The 21,828-nt window shown below is 42.6% G+C and overlaps 1 pseudogene; it reads right to left on the bottom strand.

The window, feature by feature from the left end:
* Window positions 1-1,814: 1,814 nt before the first annotated feature.
* On the bottom strand, window positions 1,815-12,900 carry LOC134368967 (small ribosomal subunit protein eS4-like; annotated as a pseudogene).
* Between the last annotated feature and the right edge of the window lie 8,928 nt (window positions 12,901-21,828).

The raw sequence follows: 21,828 nt of genomic DNA, 5'->3' as shown, positions 1-21,828 counted from the left end.
GGATTAAAGATTTAAGGGTAAGGCCTGAAACTGTAAAGCCCCCCCAGATGAAAACATAGGGCAAAAGCTTCATGACATTACATTTGGTAATGAATTCCTCAATATGACACCAAAGACACAGGAAACGACAAAGGCAAAAATGGACAAGTGGGGCTACATCTAACTCAAAAATGCCTGCACGTCAAAGGAAACAATCAATCAGGGTGAAAAGGCAACTCAAGGAATGGGAGAAAATATGTGCAAATACCACATCTGATAAGGAATGGGTTAATATCCAGAATATCTAAACCACCCCTACAACTTCAACAACACCAAAAAACAAATACTGTCACCCACTGCAAAATGACCTTTCAGTCAATGCTGGATGGACCTCATATATGACAGCAGTCAGAACAACAGACTATATACCACTCAGCCTACGTATGTAGTAGACAGCACCATCTAGGTTTGTGAAAGTACACACTATGATGTTCACACAGTGGCAAAACTGCCTGACAATGCATTTCTCAGAACGTGTTGCTAAGCAACCTGTGACTGTGACCCAACTAAGAAATGGGCAAAGGCCTTGAAGAAACGCTTCTCCAAAGATGATACTCGAGCACATGAAAGGATGCTCAACATCACTAATCACCAGGCAAATTCAAATCAAAACCAACTCACACCCAACAGGAATGGTCACTATCCAAAAGAAAACAAAAGAAAACCAGAAAACGGCAAAGGGTTGACGAGCACACAGAGAAATCGCGACCCTTGTGGACTGTGGCTGGGAATGAGAAATAGTACAGTGGCTATGGCTCCTCAGGAACTTGAAAACAGCATTACCATGTGATCTAGCAATCCCACTTCTGGGTGTATATCCAAAACAGTCCAAAGCAGGATCTGGAAGACATATCCACATAGCCATGTCCCTAGCAGCATTACCAACAACAGCCAAGGGGTGGAAGCAGGGGTCCACCTGCAGATGAATGGAAAAACAAAATGTGGAATACATGGACAGTGGAGTATTAATCTGCCACATGCCACAGCATGGATGAACCCTGAGGACATTTTACAAAGAAAAATAAGTCAGTCACCAAAAGACAAATACTGTACAATTTCCACTTATATGACAAATTTTGAGAGTATTTTATGTCCACAGTAAGTAAATAAAATAGTGCTAAGAGCTGCACTGTAAGAGAAAGAGACATACATTTAAAATAAACAAAGTAGGATGGAAAGAAATGTGTAATGTTAAATTTTACTTAGCAATCTAATTTAATAAATGAATAATAAAATTTCATTTAATTGGAAATGAGAAGTGTGATTCAATTTTAAAAGTTATTCTCAAAAGAATGCAAAAAAAAAGTTGAGAGAACAGCATAAGCAACCCTCGACCTACCCATTCCTTCAGCTTCAACATTTTTCAACTCCCACCCAACCTTGATTCGTGTCTTTACCTACAGTCCTGCACTGCATCCTTCTGAAACAAATGCCGTATGTCAAGTTGTCTGAACCTGAAATACTGTGGTAATCCTCTCTAAAAGGTTAGTGATTGCCAGGTGTCCTATGTGTCTTCAAATCTATGCTTTTCTTTCTCTTTTTCTCCAAGTTTGATGATACTTGGACAAGAATACTTCCTGAGCAGTACTGCGAACGGCCACTGGATGGCAGCACATGCTGTCTGGTTATCTCTGTGGTGCCATGTCAAAATCAATCAACAGGTTTAGCTGTAAAAAGCCTGACCCATCTCTCAACATTGATATCTCCTCTCAACATTTTTGCTTAATGGACAGACCTTTAGATTTTGACACTCATGAAGCATTCTTGTCTACAGTTTACAGGTCAACAGAAAATACCAGGAGCACCGGCAGTGCAGGTATAAGGTCCTCGTGGTCAAACCACAACCAGACAACCCGAGGCTGTGAAGCACTGGGTAAGACAACCAGCCAGGGCACTTTATCAACAGCAAGGAGACTCTTAGGTTAAAAGAGGTCCAGAGAGATATCACAACGAAGTATATACTGTGTGAGGACTTTGGCTGGTTCCTGGATCGGGTTGCTGGCAGGGAGACACACACAGAATGAGAGAGACCCAGAGAAGAAACAAACTGTGGACAAGTGTTGAAGGTAGCCAGAAATGAAGTTGCCACTGCTTGTTGTCACTGTCCTATACTTTCAGCTTTTCTGTATTTTTGGAAATTTCTGCTGAAACAAGTTGAGCCAAATATTTTTCCTTCCCTAAGGCACGTCAGATTCTAGCAAACACTGGGTGAGAGGCTCTGTCAGAGGAATGTGGGTTGTGGGAAGGAGAAACAAATGCATAGACAAATCTTTTCTTCACCACCTAGTTTAAGGTCATCTCACCGCAAGGAACACATCTAAAATCTGTCACACTCGAAACATGAAGTTCCCCTCTCGGGACAATCTGTAGACACACAGTTTCTATAGCTGGACTATAATAATGGTTTATATTCACCAAAGAGATTGGTTTGATGGATGTAACCCGGTGGGACGTCACACCACTCACGTTGTTCCTTGTGGTGAAACAACAGCTAGACAGTTGGCTCTCATCAGTAAGGCTGCCAGATGGTCTCTGGGATTTGCAGCGGATTGTCTTGGGTTTGCAGAGAGAACCAAATGTGTTTCAGTTCTCTCTAATGAAGATGAGGGTGCACATAACATAGGAGTGACAGAAAGAAAGAAAAGAACGACAAAGAAAGAGAGGGAGGAAAACGGACAGGACAAGGAACAAAAGACTTACCTATGTCAAATTTGATAAAGTCTGTTATCTTGCTAGTCCCTAAATCAATCTGAACTGTGTCATTCATCTTGATGAGAAGATCTGGGTAGCATGAGTCACCAGGTGTGGGTTTCCCTTTGTACCCACAGTAATCTTCCTCACTTTGCACAACTTGTACCGTAACACACAGCAGGGACAACCAACTTAAAGTGTAAAAAGCACAGCCAGCCAAAGTGGACATCTAACCACTGTTCACTATCCCATCTATTTTCAGCATTTCCTGAGTTAGACAAGGAAGGTCCTGGGAAAAACTACGTTAACCAGCCTCTCAGCTACACTGAATTACTAATTTAGACATCTGGGAAACTTGGCCAAGACAGAACCTTCGTTTCAGAATCTTGTGGTAGCTGCTAGAGGAGTACCTAGCTGAATTAACCTCTGGCCCTTTTCCATGGGTCAAAAGCCTGTTGCTTGATACATCTGAATGACAGCCACAGATGACCCAGACCATCCTTTTGCTTCTCAGAGACGTTATGTCTAATTAATAGTGCACATCTTGCAACTCTGGGAAGGCGGCTTCAGAGAGCCCCAGCAACAACTTTAACTCTACCAGTGCTAAGAACATCATGCTTTTATGACTAGGTTGAGTAAAACAGCTGTCCGCAGCCAGCTAGATGCTTCCTGTGGACAATCGTCCTCTCCCTCAACTTGCTTTTATGTGGCACACCCTGTTATCTACTTCCTATTTCTCCCCTTTAACATGTAACATTCTGGTGCCACTCAAAAAAAAAAAAAAAAAAGATATCTACCAGCAGGAGCTTTTCAGAATGCCTCACACCGAGTACTTGTGTCAGTCCAACAGTTACCCAAGTCCCATCTGATATTCCACAAGTGATTTTTAGGAGCTTTGAAGGGTATGCCACATAACCTCAAACAAACATAACCCATTTGTGTTTAACAAAGCCCATCCTATATAAGTCAGATTCCCCCCTGAGTGTCCCTGCACTTAGAAGTGACAAAGCAGGGTTTCCTTTCAGCTCTGCAGGGAGAAAAAAAGCTTACAGAAATTTAAGTTACTGCAAACTCCACTCTCCCTTCAATTGAGCACAAACTCCTCTGAAGTCTCAGGACAGGATTTTGGGTCAATGTGAAAATGATAAGGACAAGGGGTGAGTCAGCTGAGTGACAGAATACCTCCTAAAAGTACACAGTAAATGGACTCCAGGAGCAACCCGCCTTCTTCCTCTACAGATCCTCCACTCTCTTGCCACTATCTTTAGGCTCTCTGGACTGACTGAGGTTTGCCAGCTTGCTTCCAGCATTGCTCTGATCTGCACAGGAGGTGGGGAAAGAAGGCTATGGTAAGCAAAGCAACCGGAGCTTGAGCTGTCCCTACTATGAGACAGCCCCAGCCTCAAATACTGTCCCCTCAGCTTTGGAGGTGTGAATTAGGAATTTTTACAGCACACTCCTGCACCTGATAGTCTCAATGAGAGCACACAATGAGAAGAATCAGCATAAAGGACTTGGCAAAGAAGATAAATGTCAGCTAATATTATTTCCACGGCCATAGCTCCAACACTGTGCAAGGCATTACAGAGACATGAGTGTGTTTAATACCACCCAGCACCCCAGGTAGGCAACAATGACCACCCAGTTAGTTAGGCCTTACTAACTCAACCAGTTAAGGTAAATCTGGGAGTAAATGGACAGAGGAAACAATTTTTTCCTGTACCCCCTGGAGGCTCCGGGACCAAACCATAGGAAACAGAGCAGCACATGACCTGGATCCAGCAACAGTGTTCTTGGAAACAATTTGTCTACCCTCTCCCACCCCTATTTAGAAGAGCAGCCTACACTTTACTTTTAAACAATCTTATCCAGTCTTGAGTACCTCTCCCGCCCTCCTCCCATCTCTGCAGTCCCTGTGTTTCACAGTGCCTCACTGCTTCCATAAACTGATCACTTACAAATGCAGTGTTATTCTGACAAATGCAGTGCTACTAGTGGGCATTCTCAATCCCCCCAGCACCACTCTGTGCTAAATTTAAGAAACTCTCTGTCCTGGATGGCCAGAAAGGAGAGCTCTGAAATGCCAGGCTCTAGTTCTAAAACAGCTCCACACAGTTACTGAGTGTTCCTCTTTTCTATTACTGCCCCCGACTCAGAATAAAACCTGGCCCTCCCTACCTCTGCCCCTCCAACTCTTTCTGAAGCTCTTTTTGCTCTCTGAATGAATTCTATCACCCAACTGTCTTGCACACTTTCTGGATGTGACATCCTGAACCTACTTGGGAGACTCTAAAATGTCTTCAGAGAAAGCTAATCCTGACCTCTTTCCACCCTGGCTCATCAGCTCCATATATCCCAGGCTAGACAGGTCCAAGCAGACTCTACTGCCATGTACTTATGGGATGGCTGTCCACACCTCAGCCCTACCTCTCAGAAGAGAGACTGCAAAAACAAAATAAAACTAACAAAAAAACTTTATTCCCCCACATCCTTTGCACATCCTCTCACTAACCAACCTTTTCTATATGGACAGCACTACCACTATCTCTTTCTTTCTCCACCACAGCATCAGACATGAAGGCTTGGACACAAAGGTCATTTGCCCATAACCGCCTAACAGTCACTGTTACCCATTACACACGAAACTCCCTCTGGAAAATGCATCACCTCTCTCCTTAAAACTGCTTCCAGTTCTAAATGGCCTCCCATCACCCTGTGAGAAGGTCTACACTGGAACCATTAACCCAAGCCCCACGATGCACGGTAGTCCTTGAAACATCCACAGAATCACTCAACTGTGAAACACGGAGAATGCTAGGTAACTAAACATCAAATGAGTGAAACGCCAGTAAGCTCTCTCACCACAGTAACCGATAAGATTTCTGGATGTAATCTTTATGTAGAATCAAATGACCAGGTTTGCTGTGCGTTCAAGACCAGGCCCATGGCCAGCAAAATCTTTTAACAGTACACCTTTATTAGGAGGAGCGTGCCTACAAAAACCAGCCTAAGCCGGCTTTCATCAAGTCAACCTCAAGCCACTTTTCTTGCCCACCAAACCGTAATGTGACCAAAACAGCTCAGGATTTAGATCTTGGGTCTTCACATTTACGAGAGGCCCAACCTGCCAAGATTCGGTCAACACAAGGATCCTGTTTCGTGGGGAAAACAGAAAAAGACGGGAAGGAACAGGATGGCACAGGACCTCCTGTTGAGCTAAACAGCCTGCCACGGGGGTAAACTCAACATCTGCAGAAAACCACTTAACCAGTTGGCCCACATTTTAAAGAGATAATATCCTCACCTTCTCTCCTTCCACCCCCCACTCCCTCTAAAACTTTAGAACTCTCTAAAGTCACAACTGGCCAGTACAAAAGGCACAACAACCACTGCCAACCGGAGATTGTTCTCTGTTCACTCCTTGGCTCCTACCATGGGGCTCAGCCTCTGAATAGTGGGGGAAGGCTCCAGATCAGGCATAGGGGTTTGGACGACACCCTGCACCCAGGCAGACTCAAGGCCTCAAAAGATCAAGGATAGTACTGGATGAACAGAAGAGAACATGAGCTGGAAGGTCCAAAACCGAATGCATGTCAAATGTCTGAGACAAATGGAGGAGAGGGCTGGGAGTTGGGGAAATAAAAGGTAACTTAACCTAGGTATATATAAAACAAGGATATTCAAGCAAAAATCTCAGGCAAGAAAGACTCCAGAAGATGTCCATTTCTCCTCACTCCCAGCACAAGTAAATTTGGAAGAATAAAAGACTTTATTCTTACTCTCGAGGGTCACCCTGCCAAAATAAAACCTCAACTCTGCAACCTGTCTGCTCAGAAATCTTGACAGTGAAGACATCTGACCTGTAATCACATCACCATGTCCAACATGCCTTCCCTATCTACAAGCCCTGTAGCCTTTTCATCCAGTCCAGTCAATGTCTCTAAACTGTTTTCTCCTCTCTGACCTTTCTGCTGCTTTCCAGGTGCAGACCTTCAACATCTCTGCTCAGCTCCACTGCCTACAGCCCCTTCAATCGGCCATTCAGTCGACCTTCCTTCCTCTCCCCATCACCAATCCAAATTTGTACTACCACAGTAATCTTCCCAAAATGTAAATCCAACAGGATAACTGGTATACGAAGCCTTTGCTTACTACGCCTGAGGCATTTGAGACAGACAGACAGACTGGGAAAGAATACTGAAGTCTTACACCAAGCACATGGCTAGGCAACCTCACAAGCCTGACCCACATCCCTTCAACACCACCCTTCAACATCTGGCCTGTGAGGGACAGGTTCCCCTACCCCCATTCCTTGTGCACCCACCGTTGTACCTATCCCCACCCACATTTTTATCACCAGAGCCCCTTCCAAATACCGTCCTGGTCGTGCTAGAGACTCCTTTTGTGCACACACTGTGAGCATTCTTCCTGTCTTGAACACCTTTTCTGTAATGCCTCCACCTTCACTGCCAGGTGAGGGCCTTTCTTGTTCTCCAAAATGCATCTTATACCCCACAGCCTGAGGAACTCTTCTCTGTAAGTTCCCACTGCCCTTTGTATGCTGCTTACACAAGTAAACTCAAAACTTTTGCCCACTGACCTCCCTCAGAAACAAACCTAACTGCCCAGGTTCCATCTTTTCTGGAACTTAACTTCAGCAACCTGTCCCCTCCTCCTGCCTCTTCCTCCTTGCCTACCAGAAAGCATTCTCTACACTCATGATCTCCATCACCTCCTTTTGCACCAACCTCCAGTTCTCTAAAATGAATGAGCAAACATAGCCCCTTATGTGGTTCACTACCAAAAGAAACTACCTGGTTCACCAAGCTACCTCTTTCTAGTCGCTGCCCTATCTCTTCTTCTCTGGGGAGAACTGCCACCTTAAAACGTTGAGTTTTCTTAATGTTCAAGAATTGTGATCTTGAACACTTTTACATCTCTCCTTTTGGTTAGATACTCTCTGAGTTCACCTTTTTCATCTCTTTAGCCAGCATTTTGTACTTTCCAGTGAACTGAATCTGCACTGTCTAGACCCACTGTTCAAGAACCCTATGCACTAGGAAAGCTCCCTCTCCCCATGCACGCCCATCACTGAACACAAACCCATGACGATTCTGTGCCAATTATTCACACACAGCCTCTACGATAGTCCCTTTCAGCACTGCTTCAGTCACCTATTCCAATGGCCAGATACTTCTTTCTAACTGCCTATCTGCCTGAAAGACCCACCAAAACAAGCTGAACCCAAAACATGAAGGCATCATCCTCCCACTGCTCTCTCAAGCATCCATGTGGTTCAAGATCTGTAATTACCACCTCACCTCACCACCAAATACTCAAGCATCCTGTCCTCCATTTGCTTCCACCAACTTCAGCAACATTCCCTTTGTAATCAAAACTCCTTGCCTTGTTTGCTTGCTATTTCTGCCTCCCACCCCCCATTCCCAATGGGAACAAGTACTGCCTTAGGCTCATCATGTGCTCTTCCAAATTTTCTCCTTTTCTCCCATCTGCTGTACCCACAATCCCAGAAAGACCTGATCTCCTAGTCTCAGATCAAATGACTTCCACTTCCTTGGTCTTCAATTCATACAGAGTTGTAACAGTGGAAAGTTGTGTCTTGAAACAATCAGGCTTAGTTTTTGCAAGACCCCCAAAATACCCCTTTCTGGCTTTTCTTTCTCTCTTTTGACAGTTTGTTTGGATGTTCTGCCTCCTCCATTAAGCTATGTGATCTGGTGGACTAACACTGTATATGAGAAAGCTTCCTGGTGTGCCCCTGATACCCTTGAGGTCCCAGGAGCCTGCAATTCTTGCTCCGCAGTTTCCTTGCCCTTGAACCCTTGGCTGAAGCTAAGCTGGGTGGGGGTAGTGACAGGGAATGCTCGCTTGCCATCTGCCCAAAGAAACAACCAGATAACAAATAAGCCCCCATCATCACCTCCCCAAATCTCTCAGTGTTGGTGTAAGTTAAGATCTCAAACTGGCACTTCTGCTACTCTTTGATACTCTTCTGGACACAAGAGTATCAAAGAGTAGCAGCTGGCCAACTCGGTAGGGCTGGTGGGTAAACACAACACTCCAAAGTCTCCTTCTCCCTTGTCATCTCTCCCCTTTTAGAAGTTCACAGGGACTTCCAATCTGTGTTGTCTTTTAAGATCCACACTCTGGGGCTGGCCAGTTATCTTACACTGTGGTGCTGACAACTCCAGGATCCTGGGTTCCACCCCTGTAGAGGCCAGCCACACACCCCCAACCAACCCCCCACCAAAAAAAGAAGGCAAAAAAAAAAAAAAAGATCCATGCTCTTTATAGAAGCAGAACACCAGTCATCAGAGTTGAGACTCCCCTTGTATGGGCATAACCTTTTAGCTTTTAGGCCCAACATCCCAGGCAATGGAACACATCTGAAACAAACTGTCTCCTCATGTGAGCCATCCACAAAAACAGATCCTGCTTGGAGGGATGCTACCAAGACAGTTAAAAACAATGAACCAACCAACCAACCAATCGAGCGATTACCTAGATATGAAAATAATATTTGCAAAGTCCTCTACAGACTCTGCTATGTTTTGAGTTGAAATCTGGTCCCCCTATGTAGCGGTGTTGGGAGGTCAGGCCTTTAAAAGGTGATTAGGTCACTAAGACGGAACAGTGGCACTCTCAAGGGATGGGGTTAATTTCTCTCAGGATGGGGTTAATTTCTCTCAGGAGTGTGTGAGTTCCCACCAGAGTGGGTAATTACAAGTGAGGCTGTCTTTCCTGTTCTGCTCCTGCTTCTCCTCCTGCTTCTCAGTTATGATACAGTGCGGGGCCCTCATCACAGGCCAACCAGATGGGGCCACAGGATCTTGAACTTCCCAGGCAGGCTCCAGAGCCAACAGCCAACATTAACCTCTTTCCTTTATAAATTACCCAGTCTCAGACATTCTGTCATAGCAACAGAAGGCAGTTTAAGGCAGACTCCAAAGTGTTTTTCCCAAAGAAATGAGCTGCTGAGATAAAGGCAAGGCAAATCAGTTGAATAAAGTGGAAGTAATTACTGATGGGATATATTCAAATTCACCGACAGAATGCACATCATATGCAGGTGGTATTCGGTACTGTTAAGGTGATGGAATTATGTGTGAGATGAGAAGGGATAAGTCACCCCAATACCTTAATCCTAGGGAAAAGAGGAAAAGTATGACTCAGGGGCAATCCGGGTTCCCACACAGGTGTTCCGTACACAGAAGAAAGAAAGTTGATGTCTACACAGAAGGAAAAGTCCCTTGAAAGTTTCCTCTGAAGGCACTGACTTTGGCTGTTCGGTGTGCAGGGGGGAGTTTGGTGGGGGCTGAGACAGGAAATCAGGGATTTTCTACATCTGGTGACCACCAGACAGCACTGCTACTAACACTCACTAAAACCTTATGATAATCTGGGAACAAAGCATATTATCACCATTTACAGAGAACACAGGAGGCTCAAGAACACTCCTATACTTTTGCCTATGGTAACTAATTAATTAATGAATGGTGGAGTCAAGATGTCTACTCAGGCCTTCATGATTCCAAGACCACACATATCCTTCTCCTATACAGAAACAGCTTGTTCCTCAGAGAGTGAGTTACTAGATTAGTGCTCTGTCCAGAAGCAGCTTCCTGTGGAAAAGTCATCATCTTATACCAGTTTCAGTAGGCTTCTATGCCTACCAACAAGCACAGGTAGAAAAGATTCCTGGAATCTGGACTAAATTCGCTCTGACAATCTTAGTAGTAGATTCATCCATCTGAAAAGTGCCAAGTGCACCTGACTTACCTTTGCCTCTTCTGCTGTGATACGGTGGACAGCGTTAAGGGCCATTGGTGTCGTAGACCACAAGGAAATGCTTACCTGTCTTCTCGATGCTGATGACATCTGATCACAAACAGGTATAATGGACATTATTAATCCAAAGATACTTCTTTTGCCTAGGCAGCAGGACTAGGCTATGCCAGGGCTGAATGTGAGAAAATTTTACTAGGTTGGGAGTCCCCAACACTGGATGGGGGGCCTTGAATGATACCAGCCAACCCTCCGGACCTGTCCTACTACAATGCTGTAAAAGGAAGCAACTATATTCATGGTTGCTTATGTAGAAGAGTACAATGGCTGTTTGAGACTGTACTCTGGGTTAACGCACTCAGGACAGCAAGCGGAATGCACATGAACACACCTGCACACACCAGGAAACCGAATGTGCAATCCTCGTATTTTCGCAGTGAAAGCTCAGCAGACTGCCCATACAGTGGCTTGAGCCTTTACTCCTCTATGCCCACACTCATCCAGGTCCTGCCTCTGGGATTGGGGTTTTGAGAAGGAAGGAGCCAAATGCAAAAAGATGGAAGGAAGACAGGATGGTTAGACCTTCCTGACTAAATAGCTGGATCCTGGAAAAAGTACTGGTCTCAGATCCCAGCACCTCTTTAGCCTCCACTGCCCTAGCTCTGTGGCCACTACTAGGCTAAAAGGCTGTTTTTTTAAAAAAGTGCCGAACTTCTCACTATGGAAAGAAAGGGTGAACAAAGCACTAGGACAGGATTCCTCAGTGCCCTTCCTGGCCAACCCTCTCAGCTCACCTTTTTCCCAGCAGAGTGTGAGCCTTCTCTCCCTCCTCTGCCCACCCCACTCACTGAGCCCCAAATGAATTTTTGGAGATCCGAGAATGCTTAACTCAGCACCAGACAGGGTGGGAAAACACAGCTGTAGCCCTGTTCACTGACAAAGATTCTCTCCTTGACCAAACTCTAGCCAGGCTCCTCACAGCCCTCATTTTGACTAGACTTCAACCTTGGTCTATGAAGACCTCAACAAATACTAACATAGTTTCTAACAGCTCAGGCTGAGGCAACTGAAGGCTCCCAAAAGAATTTACTACTTGTTCGAGTCAACACCTGAGGACAGGGTCTCTGCCTCCCAGCCTCTGTGGGAGGGAGAAGACTTTGATAACTGCCAGCTGGCAGACACAGCTGTCATAACAGCATTTGCAATGACAGCATTTGCAATTCTTCACTTGAGGCCCTGCTCTCCCCCACTCCCTCATTCTCCCCTTGCAAGACCTGGGAGCTTCTGAACAAATCAAAGTTGAGTTCAATTCAGGCTAGACTCTCTTCCACGTTGCACTAGTGCATTACTGAGGAAAATCTGTCCTCAGCCCTTTAACTGATATCTGGCTTTGTGTGTCTTTGACATCATGTAATCCCTATGCCTTGCTCTTCTCTCAACCTGTTCCTTCTGCTACATTAAAACAGAATTCTTTCTTTACCCATGAACATAGCAGGGTATGTGATGTCCGTTCGAACCTTACTGTTGATTCTGATGAAGCAGTGCATACTTATTTTCTTTACCTCATCTCCAGTCAAGGCATAGTTGATCCTGAGGAAGATGATGAGGGGGAGACATTCCCTCAGCTTGTGGTTACCCACCAATGGACGACATGCCTGTAAAAGAAGACAAGGACAGACAACTTGATCTCTCAAGATCCACCCCTTACCCAGATTGAGCAGATGGCATGCCCTAGTTCAGCAGACGTTAAGTTGAACTTAACTTGTTGCGGAGGTGCAGGGGGTAGTTCGGGGGGAGAGGAATACAAAAGAGCAATTAATTAACCAATTTAGAGGTGTTTGTTCTGTTAAGCAGGTCCAGAGCCCTCAACCATGGAAATCCCACTTTGTGACACCTCTCCCCACAATCCGGCATCACAAACCACCTCTCTCTCCATTTTGCCCCACCTGACATACCACTGCCACTGCTACTGCCTCCCCAGACCTATCAAGTCTCCCTTCAACTCACCACCACATCCCACACATCTCGTTTGTGGTTTGCTATATCCACAGCCTTCTATGACAGATTCTAGCACTCCCTCACCATTCCAGTCTTCAAAGTTCCACACAAGCCCCCCCCAATGTTGCTAGACCACCCCAGCAATACCCACTGTGCTTCTTTCTTCCTTTCTCGACTGCCTGCCAGCTTGACTATCACCAACTTCACACTACGCCTAGTCCTATACTCCCCCAGTCTCTGTGTTACACTACCCACGGAAAACTCGCAGTTACTCAACTTGGTCTGGAGCAGTGCCGTCTTAAACTTTACTCCCCAATGATCTCTTAAGCTCCAGATCATACAGAAATCCCTCTTAAAGGAGACCATTCTTAAGCTTCTTCTACAAAGTCCCTCCTCAACTTCCCCCCCCCCTTAAAAAGACTCAGTCATTAACCCCACTTTCCCACAATCACCGTAGGAAAAGGGAGAGAAGCCCACAAGACTGGGTGCTAGCCTCACATCAAGTCTTCTTAAAAAGGATGCCCTGCTCATCCAATTTAACAACTGAGAAAATAGGGGCCTGCCCAGAGCGGTCAGACACTACATGGCAGCAGTAGAGAGGTAGCATGTGAAGAAGATACAGACAGAGACAGGTCACAAATCCAAGACTCCAGACAATGGGTGCCTCAAGCTCTCTCAAAAACAAAAACAAAAACAGACAAGAAACACAGATTTCTACTACCTGGAGTTCGAACTGTGCCAAGAAGAGACCAAATAATCCATCAAATGAGTTGAGTTACTAAATCTCTCCTATGTGGACCCTCAGGGCTGGATGTCATGTTTTACAGACACCTCACATTTATTCCTGCTCAGAAAACCATTGGCATTTTAAGCATCTTGGTTCTCACAAAGCTCCTTCTTCACATCAGCTCCCTCCTCTCTGCCTCAGAGGGCCCAGCCTTTTGTTCGGCTTCAACCACTCACCAGTCTCTCCCAGTCTGACCACACCACCTAAGCTCAACTATGCCAGGCACAGTCTCTTCCTTGCAGGACCCTTGCCTCCCATGAAACCTCCAACTTCGTTGGTAGGAATCCATGCCCCTGGGCACACTGTCCTCATCTTGAAATCCTGCCCTTTCTAAAAGGTTCAGTTCAAGTGCCTGCAGGATTCCTCACCCAACTTCTTCGAACCCTTTGCTATTGAATCAGTAACTTGGGCTCGATGCAAAACTCAGTTACTTTATCCTTCAGAACAATTAATTTTAAATGCTGCTTAACTATTTAAGGGTAACTTTTAACCAATTAGTTTAATTATTTAAAGGTAACTTGATGTACTGTCATTTAAGTCTTTTCTCATGTAGAACTCAGCACACTTTGTTGACAACGCCCTTCCTCTGTTCCCAGCTCTTGCCCAGGAAGTCCACTCTTAAGTGGGGAGCTCAAGAGGCAAAGGAGAACACCAGGCTGTGGCACCTTCGCCCCCTTTTGATGCTGTATTCAGCTCTACATTCATATGCGAGTTCAAACATGAAGGAATACAGAGGATCATTCAGGACAGGGACTGTACACCACGATTTGCAAAAGCCTCCCCCCAAATCCTCACCCACCCTAACAGGCAGACAGACCTTTTGGAAACATTATCCCCCCAAACACCTCCAGTGGTGCATTCCCTTACCTCTTTCTGTTCTTTTAAAAGAGGCTTTCCATTTCACCCTCTTTAAAACAGCAAACACTCCCAAGCCCCATTCCCTTCCCAATGCCTTGCTTTCATGGCCTCCTCCCAGTAAGCTTCTACAAGAGCTGGAGGAAGTCAGGTGAGGGGGAGTTTCATTTCAAGCCTTCCACCCCTAGGAAATTTAAAAAAAAAAAAAAAAAAAAACATTCCTTTCCTCATGTTCTAGAGGTTGAATCCCGGGGCTGAAATTACTTGGAATTATCAGTTTTCGCAGAGGGACAGACTCGTCCACGACTGCCAGTTATGCCACGGGACTTTCTTGTTCTGTCTTCCTCTCTTCAGGTCTACTGAGCTCAGGGAATGCAGTTTACACATTTAAAATTATCTTTCAGGTCGAGGGTTAGGATCACCTTACCGACCAGCCACCAAGAGACAGAGACAGAGTGAGAAATTCTTTCCCCGACTCTCAAGACTCTCAAAATATTTAACGAAGATCTTGAACGAGTAGGATTTAGGGCCCTTTTTCTACCAAACCAATTGTGCGAAACAACCTACATGACACGTTGTAACTTACAAGTGGTGATTGCAAACCTGTGCTTTGTTTTTAAAACATCATTCGTTGCTCTCGTCTTGCGCAGGGCACAGAACTTTGTGAATGTACTAAAGTGCTCTGACTTGTACACTTCATAATGGTGAAATTTATGGCATATGAATTCTGTCAATTAAGAAATAAACCTTCGTTGTTCTGGATTAGATCCTCGTGATGGTTGCACAGCACTGTGAATGTAGTGAAACCTAGCAAATTATGCTCTTTCAAAGGGGAAGCTCTGTAGTATGTAAGTAATACTTACTCAGGTGAGTAAGAGTGTGTGTATTTAAAATCTATACTGTAGTATAATGGATATACAAACAAACAAACAAAAAAACACAACAAACAAAATTGCACATGCTTAATGTGTACTTTTTGATGAATTTGGACATATACATACATGCATGATACCATCACCACAAACAAGATAATACACATATCTATCACCTCCAAAAGTTTTCTTGTGTACTTGTGTTTTTTTCAATGTAATTTAATTTTCTTTTTAATGTCATAAGAACACTTAGCATGAGGACTATCCGCTTTACAAATTTGTAAGCACACATTACAGCCTCAAGTTTTAATAATGCATTCACTTCTAGCTTTCAAGACAGCAGGGTTGAATACAATCTAGACTCTTGCCGTCACACTGTTTGTAATGAAATGGTACAATTTGGCCCTTCTATTTCTGGATTCTGAGGCCAAGCCTAGACCCTTTTGGCCACTTCTTAGAGAGGTTCCTTTTTTTTTTTTTTTTTTTGCCTTTGTTGTGACTGGTAAGGGGATCAACCCTTGGCTTGGTGCCTCCCGCACCGCGGTCAGCCAGTGAGCGCACCGGGCCATCCCTATATAGGATCCGAACCCATGGAGGGAGCACCTCTGCGCTCCCAAGCGCTGCACTCTCCCGAGTGTGCCATGGGGCCGGCCCAAGAGAGGTTCCTTTTCTTATTTCAGTTCTAGTGCTGTAGAGCTCCAGGAGGGCCATTAGCCTTAATTGGGGTGGTGCTTCCCACAATGCAGCAGCCAGCCAGGCCCACACCCACTTTCTACTTATTTCTCTTTCTAATTGTTATCCCAAAGTAAATTTTCTCTCCTCCAAATTGAACAGTACAGAATATGGCTTTCGGACGTAAACATTCCTTTCTGACTGGGTTGTTTTCAGAAAACTCGTCGTCAAATACATGCATAGACTTGGGGAAATCTGAAATGTCAGAAAGGATTCAGATAAAAGTGAGTTTAAAAAGATATTTGTATGGTATCCTCTTGGTAACCAAAAGCATCTGCTCTGAGTACATCAGCTAAGTTATAGTGCCTTGGGAGATCTGGGATAAGTCAGTAATCACCTCTGCCTGAGCTGGAAAACATTTTCTTAAGACTGTTTTACTTGGAAGCAGCCACAGTGATGCCTGAAAGCCATAAAGTAACCCAGAACACTTCTTATTACCCTCACCCTAGATCCCTGCATGTAGTATGTGATCTAGTAATACTCCCAAATCTATATCTCATGTACAGCCAACGAAAGCCCGAGGAAATGATGAGACAGGACTGTGTCTCTTTCTCTCCTTTGACACTTCCCCCTTCTTGTGATAATAAAATGCTAAGCTCTGTTGGCCCTCTTCAGAACACATTTTCAGGGTTACCTGATCTGTGTATCTCACTTGTTGCAATCATCATATTGGCTCAATAAATCCTTGCTATACGGACTTGGCCTCAGTTAATTTTTAGTCCAACATTTGAGCGATCATGAGCAAAGACTCCAAGGCAACTTCCCTGACTGTCCAGCATTTCCTCTTGGAGTTTGAGCTTCAGTACCTCAAAAAGAGAGGCCCATTCTGCCCTCCTACTCCAGGGACTTCGCTGGTACCAGAAGAGATGAGTTTCTTCTAGGTTTTTGGATCTCCCTCTTTAGGCTGAGTTCAGACAACCTATTGAGCTATTTTCCCCCCCAACCCTGTCCGTTCCCTTTGGGAATGAGGGATTCTGTCTCTATCCATGGGAGTTTCAGATAAAGGCACTGCTCTCCCTGCATGGTGAGAAATTCAATACTTATCAGCTGACTTCATTTTGGGGTAGGAGGTTGGGGAAAAGGGAAATCATGTTAGATCAATTTCTGCTACTAAGTGAGTGTATTGGGTCATGGTATTAAAAGAAATGGCTCCAGGATATTTCAGGTTTTCAGTGGAGTGAAAATTACATAGCATGCTTTGAAGTAACAGCTGTTTCTTTTGCTGTGTAATTTTGCAAAACTTAAAAAAATAGGCCTGTATAACTCAAGGTGATCTCAAAATTATAATGGCCAAACATGGATTACTAAAAATAAATTGATTATGTCAAAAATATACATACACATGCTTTTTATAGAACTCTCACTTTAAATAATTGACTTATATCTGTGGAAAATTAAATTAGTAAATAAGCCTTAAACAGAGATTATATTTAAAAGAGTTAAAGGTTTTTTTTACTACCACCACAAAATTCCTTTACCTTAGGAAAGAAATAATTATAAAAATTAATTTAACTTGATGTTTTAAAATTATGACTCTTAAACTTTGGGGTTACACTGTGTGTGTGTGTGTGTGTGTGTGTGTGTGTGTGTGTGTGTGTCTGTCTGTCTGTCTGTCTGTCTGTCTGTCTGTGTGTGTCTGTCTGTCTGTGTGTGTGTGTCTGTGTGTGTCTGTGTGTGTGTGTGTGTGTCTGTGTGTGTCTGTGTGTCTGTGTGTGTGTGTGTGTGGCTGGCCTGTCTGGGGCAAGTCCAACAGTAGGCATTTGTGATCCTTTTACCCCCATAGTCAGCTTTTCATTTCCAGTTTATCTTGCCAATGGTTTTTGATGTTCCATCTATAGCGACACACAGGAATTATGTACAGAAGATCAGCTAAGAAACAGAGAACCTAGAAACTCTGGTCAAATAAAAATGGGGTTTACACCCATTTACAGACAGTAAAACTTCTAAACTTCCATCTTTAAAAAGTCATTACAGGAGTCTAGATTGTAAAAGGGTGTAAAATTCTTAATTGTTTTAGATCTTCTATCATTTGTTCCTTAATCTGTAACCTAAAATTTAGTTTCTAATATTTTTAAAACTTTTTTTGTTTAATTTCTGTCCTAAGCTAAATAAGTTGGACCATTTATGGCTAGTGTACTGTGCATTGCCAGTTCTCTTTAAAAGCCAGTTCTCAGGTAATGGCAAAGCCTCTTCTTATTCCCACTTTTAGGATACCTGAGTACATGAACTATGACAGAGGAAGTAATTTTCTTTCAAGTATCATCTAATATCATTCAAATACTTTTAGTTTTGTGTAATCTAAAATATAAAATATAATGAAAGAAAATGCATAAGACAACTAACTGGCTTATGAATCCAACTCTAAAAATTTCATTGATTAAGATGGCATAGAGGGCGGCTGGTTAGCTCACTTGGGAGAGCATGGTGCGGATAACACCAAGGTCAGGGATTCAGATCCCTGCACCACTGGCCACAAAAGAAGAAAGAGAAAAAAAAAAAAAAGGATGGCAAAGAGTATTCACTCTAGCCTCATTGAGAATTAGAGTAACGTCTAAAAGTAAGAAAGTTATCTCTCCTTTTGAACTTATAGTTTGGCAGACTCATAAACTGGGGTCTGAAACCATACCCTACATGCTATTTGACTTAATTCTCTGTAATCACGTTTAATACTTACAAACACTTATTTCTTCCCTACAGACCCTGAGATATAGTCACAAGGACCCAAAGGGACATGCAAAAAGTCTGCCACCTTTATTGGCCAAGAAATTTTGTCTACATAAAAGTGTTCCAAAGGAATGATGGGCTCTGACTGCATTAGGAGAGACCTTTCAAAAGCTGCTGATTACCCATACAGCTGTTACGCAAAGTAAAAGACCACCTGAACTACATCCACACTTCCCACTGCAGGAGGCCTGGATTATAGTTACCACAATGGACCTAAACCTTAAATTTCCTAGAATAACTGATATTTTAGAGTAACTTAACAAAAAAGAATGTACTCTAGCAAACTTACTATTATTTTTATAGAGTGCCCTGCTGTTTTATTCACAGAAGGGTTACTTCTTTTCCTTGAATGTTTACACTTTACTGGAAAACAAATATGTTATTTATTACATTACTTTTTCCATTTGTACTCTCAGAAATGGCTTTAATCATCTTATTTCTGAACAGCTTTAAATGGTACTCAGAATAAATAGATTAAAATAAAATGTGTTTATAAATCTAACAATCTCAGTATTGATAGAGTGAAAATGGGGTCACTCTTATTAGTAACTTTTGATAATGATGTTGTAAAAGCAACTAATATGCATCGAGGTTCTTAGACACCAAGTTTAACACAAAAAATGTTTGTTTACTAGTGATTGGAAGGATGATGTCACAAAAATGTTTTAAAATAAATGAACAAAAATTGTACAGATAGAAACTGCAGAAGATAGTTCTAATGTCACTCAATTAACTTCGAGAAGCAAGTTTTCTACAGTTCTCTTATGATCTAAATGTTTCCCCCCAAAATTTGTAGTCAAAGCCCTAACTCCCACTGTGGCCATGTTTGGATATGGGACCTCTAAGACAGTGATTAAGATTAAATGAGGTTCTAAGAGTGAGGCCTTGATCTGGTAAGATTAGTATCCTTATAAGAGTGACAACAGTGAGCTCTCTTTCTCTGAGCACACACATGGAGGAAAGGCCATATGAAAATATAGTGAGAAGGCAGCAATCTACAAGTGGGGAAACAGGCCCTCGCCACAAACGACCATGCTGGTGTCCTGATCTCAAACTTTCAGCGTCCAGAATTCTGGGAAAATAAACTTTTGTTGTTAAAGCCACTCAATTTATAGCATTTTGTTACTGCAGCCTGAAAAGACTAATACAAGTCCCCAAATAGATTTTAAAAGGTGGATACCTGCTATTCATGAAGATTTAGTTGACTATAATAGTAATTAGCTATTAATTTATACCCAGTGCCAAAAAAAAAAAAAAAAAAAAAAAAAGCTTCATAGAATGAATTTGTCTTCAAGACTTAAATCAATTATAGCTAGGTATACTCAAAGCTGCAAATTCAACATATATCATTCAATGGGTTTCCCACAGCAACACAATGGGTCTCCTAAATCAATGGCTATGGTTGGTTGTTTTTTTCCTTTCATAGCTGATAAAACTTATGGGAAGATATAAAAAATTTCCAAAGGCCTAAATTGTCAAACAAAGGTGATGATACCTAGGTAACTGACTGAAACTCAACAGAAATATATTAGTCCTCACAAAAAATTCTTAATAAAACTTCTGATTATTAGGCTTCAGAGTTAGGTACTCCTCAGTCTTGAATGGAGGAAGACTTCATAAAGAAGTACCAAATAATTACATAACTTAATCATTTGAAAACATGCAAGCAATAAAGACATTATAACAATCTGTAAAATTAATTCATGATTAAGAAAAAATTTTGTGCACTGCTGAGCAAGAATCTGATTTAACATTCACCATTGGTATGACATATTCAACACTTATTGCCCCCTGAAAAATAACACACTAATTCTTTAAAAAATACAATAGTCATGTTATTAATCATAATTCTGATGATTGCTTTGCTTTGTATTTTATTATAAATATACTGAATATTTATATGGCAAAAATTCACCCAGAGAAGTATAAAAGCAACAATAGAGTTAACTAGAAATTTGCAGTGTTACCATTTTATTTGTTATTTACTTTTTTGTTTGTTTGTGCAGCTGGCCAGTTAAGGGGAGCCTAACCCTTGACCTCAGTGTTATAACACCATGCTCTAACCAGTTGAGCTAAATGGCCAGCCTGTGTTACTGTTTTACATAACAAATTGATGATCAGTAGAGCAAACACGAATCAAGAAAGAAAAAAAAATTCCTGCTTCAAGAGTCCCTCCTCCCACTTTTTCTTTCAGAGGATTTCTTTAGAAAACTTGAGATTGTAAATTTTTCCTCTGCCTTTAAGATGTACGTAGATATTTTTAAAACCTAAAGAAGTCTCTTGTCAATTTTGCGACCGACGGAAATGCATTTCTTGTGGACCTGAGAGCCATCTCTTTGAAATGTAATTATCAAGCAAGATAGAAGGCTTATCTCCCAATTCTGTAGGAATGTATCTTAAGTAGGTGCTTCACCTGAAAACTATTCTGTCTCGAGTTTATTTTCCTCTGGATAAAGCCAATTATCAAGCACAGATGCTAACTCTAATTACTGGTGAATTTAGAATGCCCGTTGTGTGACAAATTATACTATCAAGTCCTCTTATTTGAGAATCAGTTACTGTTTATCTTATGAACATCTGTGTAATGGCTGCTTGGCTGTGTGAAAGAATGAAATACATTTCTCTTTTTCTAATTTCTCTAGTGGACAGCATGCCCAAGGTCCTAGACAGGAGCCCAGGGCAGCCTCCTCCACCACCCGGAAGAAGGCAAGAAGCATACCCAGAACACCACTTCCACTCAGGAGACCCACCTCAGGACTGCCACAGCTTTGGATGCTGCAAAAGTGGTTCAAGATCATATCTGTAGCCACAGCTACTGTGCAGGTGGCCTGCCAGACATTCAACTGCATTGACACAAGGAGAGTCATCTGCAGAGATCAGAAAAAGAAAAGGACAACTCTCTCCTCAAAGCCCACTCCAGAGTAATAGAAGGAGCAACTACATCAACAGATGACCAGACATCAATGAAGATACACTAGAATTAAGAAAATTTAAAAAATAAATAAAATAAAATAAAATAAATGAAGCCACAAAAAGAAAGCAGTAATTCTTAAATAGCAGACCCTACAGAGCAGGAAAAATTTGAAATAATTTCCTGAAAAGGAATTCTAAACAACAATCTTAAGGAAGGAGATATGAGAAGACTCAGGCAACATAATCAAATGAGAAATAAAAAATCTAGGATATGAAAGAGGAAATTTACAAAGAGATTGATACCTTAAAAATGAATGTAGCACAACTTATGGAAGTGCAAGATTCACTCAAGGAAATAAAAAACACAACTGAGAGCTTAAGCAGCAGACTAGAGCACACAGAAGAAAGAAT

The sequence above is a fragment of the Cynocephalus volans genome, chromosome Y, assembly GCF_027409185.1.
Source record: "Cynocephalus volans isolate mCynVol1 chromosome Y, mCynVol1.pri, whole genome shotgun sequence".
Classification (NCBI taxonomy): Eukaryota; Metazoa; Chordata; class Mammalia; order Dermoptera; family Cynocephalidae; genus Cynocephalus; species Cynocephalus volans.
The sequence above is the reverse complement of the archived record's forward strand: the minus strand, read 5'-3'. Positions and strand labels throughout refer to the sequence as shown.